Genomic DNA, 6,722 nt, shown 5'->3' on the forward strand with positions numbered 1-6,722 from the left:
CATGCCTATCCATGCTAATGTAATTCCTTTAGACAAAACTACCAAGGTAAAAATGCAGTATGCAAAGCAGAAAAATGTGTATTCCTGGACACTAAACATGTTTAGTTAGAGTTAAGCACAGAAATTGTTTATCTAGTGTTAAAACTTCAAAGCACAAATGCTTTCTATAACCAATTCTTAAATAAAAATTAAATTAATCTGCTTAAAATTTAATAAGTTTCAAACTCTTTCCCCTCTTCCATGGCCTGACATTATATTTACATGTCAGCCCAAGAGGCATACATTCGCTTTTAAATAAACAGGTGTTTCTGAATTTTTATACTTTAATTTTCATTGGCCTAAATTTTATATAAGTTTACTAAAAATATCAATGATAAGCCAAAATTTATCTTCAGAATAAACCAACTCAGAACCTAAAGGCTCGTTGTTTGTCATCACTGCAAAGTCAATGAAGCAGCAATTCCCATGGGACTCCAGTTAGTAAGCCAGAATATATCCTGAACATTTCTTCTTCCAAGTGTTGGGTTTGTTTTTTGTTGTTGTTGTTCATTGGATTTAGAAAGAGAAGGAAGGAGCACGAGTGAAATGAATAAGGAACTGTACTGCCACCACCCCTCTTCCCCCTTTCTGGCCGCTTATTTCACTTTCCCCAAGATGTACAGGTAAAAACACTTGTGACTGGTCAAACATCTGGCCTGGAAATCACTGAAAATTTCACAATTTTACAAAACATTTATTAAAAATTAGGTAATATATACCTTTGTGCATATTTATACAGGCAATAACATTTAAAATTAGATCATCTATAGTCTTACAACTGTGGACATATCCTTCCTTTTCTATTTCCTACATAACATATATTTTTTAGTTTATCAATGCATAATTAATGTAAAATAAAATTAACAGATTTTAAGTGTATAGTGCAATGATTTTTGAGAAATATATATACTCATATAGCTACCACCTCAAGCAAGATATAGAATATTTTCATCACCCCCAAACTTCCCAATGCACTGACGTGATTTCTAACATCATTATATTGTCCTGACTGTTGTAGAATTTCAGATAAATGAAATCATATCTTAGAAATTCTTTTCTGTCTGGCTTCTTTGGTCAATGTTCTTGAGATTTATTCATATGACTACTTGTATCAGTAGTCATACATTCTTATTTTTTTTATTAGAGAAGTTGTGGTTTACAGGAAAACTATTAAGAAAGTACAGCGGTCCAGTAGATCTCTACACATACAAAGTTTTCTCTGTTGTTAACATTTTGCATTAGTGTGGTACCTTTGCTACAAGTAATGAAACAATATAAGTATGATTTTACTATTAACTATAGTCCACAGTTTACAGTAGAGTTCACTCTATGTGGTACAGTTCTATGCTGTCTTTTAAAAAATATTTATTCTGGTAACTTTTAAACAACTTAGAATTTCCTATTTTAACCACTTTCAAAAACACAATTAAGTTGTGTTTACTTTCACAATGTTGTGCTATCATCACTATCATCTAATACCAAAACTCTTCCAATGCCAAATAGGAAGCTCTGTACCAATTAAGCATTAACTCCCCATCCCCATTCTAGTTTCTGACTGCTTGAGTTTGCTTATTCTAATTATTTCATATAAATAAGATCATTATGCATCTGGCTTATTTTACCAATATGATGTCCTCAAGGTTTGTCCATACTGTGGCATGAATCAGAGCTGAACTCCTTTTATGGCTGAATAGCATTTCATTGTATATACATACCACATTTTGTTTATCCATTCATCTGTTAATGGACACTTGGGCTGCTTCCATCTTTTGGCAATTGTGAATTACGCTGCCATGAAGATCTGTATGCAAATATCTGTTCCAGGCCCTGCTTTCAATTCTTTTGGGTATTTGCCTGGAGGTAGGATTGCTGGGCCAAATAGGAATTCTGTACTTAACTTTCTGAGGAACGAGAAAATTGTTTTTCACGACTGCACCTTTTTACATTCCCAACAATAAATAATTGTTCCTATTTCTCCACATGTTCTCAGTAAGTGTTGTTTTCATTCAGCCATTTTATTGGGTATGAAATTGTATTTTACAGTTTTGATTTGCATTTCCCTAACAGCTAATGATGCTGAGCACCTTTTCACATGCTTACTGGCCATTGGTATATCTTTTTTGGAGAAATGTTTATTTAAGTCTTTTGCCCATTTGTTAATTGGGTTGTTTGTATTTTTGTTGTTGCATTGTAAGGATTCTTTGCATATTCTAGATATTAAACCCTTATTGGATGTGTGATTTCCAAGTATTTTATCCCATTCTGTAGTTTGTCTTTTTACTGTCTTAGTAAAGCCCTTTGATGCACAAAGGCGTATCTTGAGGGCTGGAAGCAGATGTTCTGCACAATAGAGAAAAATGAGGCATACATATAATTAATGATATTACCAGAAGTAGGGATTCCAGTTTTAGCAGTAAAAAAACATGAGGAGAAAAAATATGCAAAAGATCTACTGCTATTTTTGGGTCATATAGATTATTTGCGAACAAAATGTTTTTTATAATATTTAAGAATACATCATAAATATAAAAAGAAAAATAAAAATTTTAAAAATATTAAGTATATGTACCAGTGATTGTACTCTGCCATAAATATAGAATAGAGCACACTCAGCTTTTAGTTAAGTTTAAATTAGCTTTAGGAAAATCAATTGGCTTGAATTTGCAAGATTAAAATGACATTAACATCCAAAAAATTGCCCCTCCTTAAATCTCCTCAATCAAGTCCAAAGGCCTATTTATGAAATAAAAAACAGAAATGATGAAGTACCCAATTAATTTAAATTACAGGGTTACTTACATTCATTTGATTTTTGGAATATATTTAATAGGCAATTTTAAAATACTAAAGGCTATCATTTGGGTATATGCAGTAGAAAATTAAGGTCTTAATCAGGAGAGTCATTTGAAATACATAAATTGTTTTCTATCTTAGAAAGCTCAGTTCTGCTAAATCAATAGGAAACTTAAATTCCTTATTTATAGTAAAGCTATTTGCCATCCATACATTGGTATTAATTTCTTCTTGTTCTGACAAAATCAGATCAGGTTCCAAAACATGCAAAGCAAAGTTGCCCACCTATTTTTCAATCATTGTTCATCAGTGTCATGAACAAGAATCTGAATTTATCATTAACACATTCACATGCCCTCCTGAGCCCATCTGTACACAATCTCCTAATATAAAATTCATGGCAACATATTAATATCCCTAAGCATGATGATGAAGGGGGTCTCTAAAACAAATACAATTTTACCACCAGTCTTAAAAGAGTCTCCCTTTTCTAGTCTGGGATGATTACATTGCATTTAAAGTATGTGCAGTACAGTCACATGACTGCACCTGTTTTCTCACTTAAGGGAATGGGATGAACGTGCCATTGGGGAGATGGATGCTTAAATCTAGTCTAGATGTGTATCGTGACCACTGGGACTCCACTTACGACTCATGCTCCATTCGTGGATAACTTCACAGATGAGAATTCCATCTAGGAACTCGGCTACTCTTTCCATCGGAGTCCGCCCTCCTCCCTCCTCCCCTCCTCCTTCCTTTCTCCCCCACCCCCCATTCTTTCTTTATGTCGTCGCTATTTTTAAAAGTAGTGACTTGAAAGTCCTGCCAGATGTTAAGCATTCCTGATGAATCCCTGGAAGTCTTCCCTCCCTCTTGCACTCTTGTCCATTTCTAGAGAGCATGTACTGAAGCCTGTCAGGATAGGCGCTCCAAGCGCCTTGTGCCGCCACACCACGCTTCCTACGTGGAGAGACGCAGCCCCGGGAGTCTGACTTGCACGCACAGGTGCAGCCACGCCCGGAGCTTGCTTCTGGGGATTCGCGGTTCCAAGAAATGGACACAGCAAATGGACACAGACAGCAGACAACAGGGGAAAGGGGAGAGAAATAAATAAAACATAAATCTTAAAAAAATATTTGAAATCTCAATTTGCTCATCAACAAAATAATATTACTTGTGCAAATTATTTTGTATTTAGTTCAATCATCCCTTCAATCCCAACTGTTTCTTTTTTCCTGTGGTAATAAATAAAAATTAATGTGGGAAACGGACTTTGGCCCAGTGGTTAGGGCGTCCGTCTACCACATGGGAGGCCCGCGGTTCAGGCCCCAGGCCTCCTTGACCCGTGTGGAGCTGGCCCACGCGCAGTGCTGATGCACGCAGGGAGTGCCCTGCCACGCAGGGGTGTCCCCCGCGCCCCACGCACAAGGAGTGCACCCCATAAGGAGAGCCGCTCAGCGCGAAGGAGGGAGCAGCCTGCCCAGGAATGGCGCCGCCCACACTTCCCGTGCCGCTGCTGACAACAGAAGCGGACAAAGAAACAAGACGCAGCAAATAGACACAGAAAACAGACAACCGGGGGAGGGAAGGGGAATTAAATAAATAAAATAAATAAATAAATCTTTAAAAAAAAAAATTAATGTAACACTTTTAATTACAAATAGTGTGTGTGTGTGGAAATTATCAGTATTTGCCTCCAGGGAATGGGAAAAGAATTCTGAAGTGGGATGAAGATTTGCTTTTTGTGATAGAGCATTTTATATCATTTAAATCTTTCATGATGAATGGGTATGAATTTCCAATAAAAATTATTCAATTCAATTAAAAATAATGCATACACTTTGATGCAGGCTTAGTGAAAATGATTCTTTCTATTTAATTACTTATCTCTCATTGATCTAGCCTAACAAAATATGTATGATGGAAAAGGCCAGTCTGGTGTTCTGATTTATCCACATATACAAGAATGCTTTCCAGCAGGTCCGTGGTTTATATGGCCCAGGTTATTCTATTTTCACCATGGCCTATCTCAGAAGAAATTAAATAAACCCTTAAAGTCCAGCCCTCATTTCCACAAAGGGACATAACAGACATAATAGATTTAATCCACTTAGATTCTCACAGGAAAATAATGTCACAGGGAAGAGAGGGGTCTGGAAGTCCTTGACTTCCCCCTCCCTTGTACTTGTACCTTTGCCCCTTTTCCTTCTTCTACTCCCAATTCTTTATCTCAGCATTGTCTATCACGGTATTCAAGTCTAACCCAAATATAGTGGAAATGCCTTACAAGATATTATGTCACTAAACAGCTCTTCTGTAACTCCAATAAAGAAGAAGACAAATTAGAGTACAAAACACTTCAATTGATTTTTTTGCTAAACATGTAATTAAACAGAGAAATTGTCACACACATTTCTTTTCCAGGTGCTTGTTAACACAAAGTGGATAAATCCCAAGCAGTATTTCTTTTGCCTTTTTTTAGCCAAGCAGGTACCTTGGAGATTCTAATTCCATCTGGTGTTGATGGTCCCAGTAAAACCAGAGTCGTGGTCTGATTTGTTCCCTCTTTCTCTTATTTTACCTCTGAAGCATGTTTCTTCTCAGATCAAATAAGAAAGAAAATGTTCATCTGAGACTAGGACTCTGGGGCAGAAAATAGGAGCCTCTTTATAAACATTGAAATTTCAGCTGGTTTTTGTATTAGTCTTACAAATAATTGGTCGATTACTCTAACATGTTAGTAAACATGAGAGTATTTCAGTAGACTTAGGTTATAATATTAGTATTTCTGGCAAGAAGGGGGACACAGAGGCTGTTTCTCCAAACTTTGTTGCAGTGAACAGCAGGATATAGAGAATTTCCTTGTGTGCTGATGGGTGCTCATGCAACAGCTCCTGCTAGTGTTGTTTGTTTCTTGAGGTCTTTATAACAGCAGATGCAGGTGCTTCCATAGAGTGAGAAATGATGGATCAATTTCAAATGATTTTCATGTCAATGTCATCACCAAGTACATGGTCAAGCTATTCCTAGTTATTCTGTTATTTTTCAAGGAAGACTCTTTTCTTGTAAATGAGCTTACAAAGAGTTGGATTCTCTTGAGTCTTGACATCTGACCAATGCAACTATCTCCCTGCATGGCATTTTCTTAGCTGAATCCTTTTCTTCTACCCCAGGGGTCAATGCCCCATCCAAGCAATAATCATGAACAACACTATCCATGTTCACATAGTCTCCGACTTGTTCTAAATATAGTTATTAGAATATTATTCCAGAGGTGTGATGTTAATAACATAAACCATTTTCAATTCTATTATGAATCCCAAAAGCCATTCAAATCACAGCAAAGCATCTAATCCTGAGCTTAAGGTCAGTCATGCAGTTATAGGGGAACTGGAAAATGGAAAAAGAGATTTAAAGACCCCAAATGAGAAGGTTTTATGGAGAGAATAAGTGACTGCAGCCTCCATCAGTGTTTGAGTGATCCCTAGAGACATTTCCCAGGGAAGCTGGAAGTGTTGCAAAGGAGAGTGCTACTTGGTGAGAAGAAAGTTCTAAAGGTCATATTTCTTAATATGCTTCTGGGTTGAAAAATGTCACTGTGGCATATTATAAACTGGCTCTTAAAACTCAAGATACATTTTCTGTAATTATTTTCTGATTCTTTATTTAGAAGATAATTCTTCAATTCTGTCCATGTAAACTTCATGGGCATTGTCCAACTGTCTCCACCACCTACCCTATGTAATGATGGCTGGAACTCCAGCCTGCCTTTGCTAAGTGTTCCTTCATCTTCATTTCTCCCTATCTCCCTAGAATTCTTTACCAGTGTTCTATCAACTCATATTTTTCTTCATTTTAAAATTGTGCCTCCAAATGATCTGCATTGTGAT

This window comes from Dasypus novemcinctus, chromosome 8, assembly GCF_030445035.2.
Source record: "Dasypus novemcinctus isolate mDasNov1 chromosome 8, mDasNov1.1.hap2, whole genome shotgun sequence".
Classification (NCBI taxonomy): Eukaryota; Metazoa; Chordata; class Mammalia; order Cingulata; family Dasypodidae; genus Dasypus; species Dasypus novemcinctus.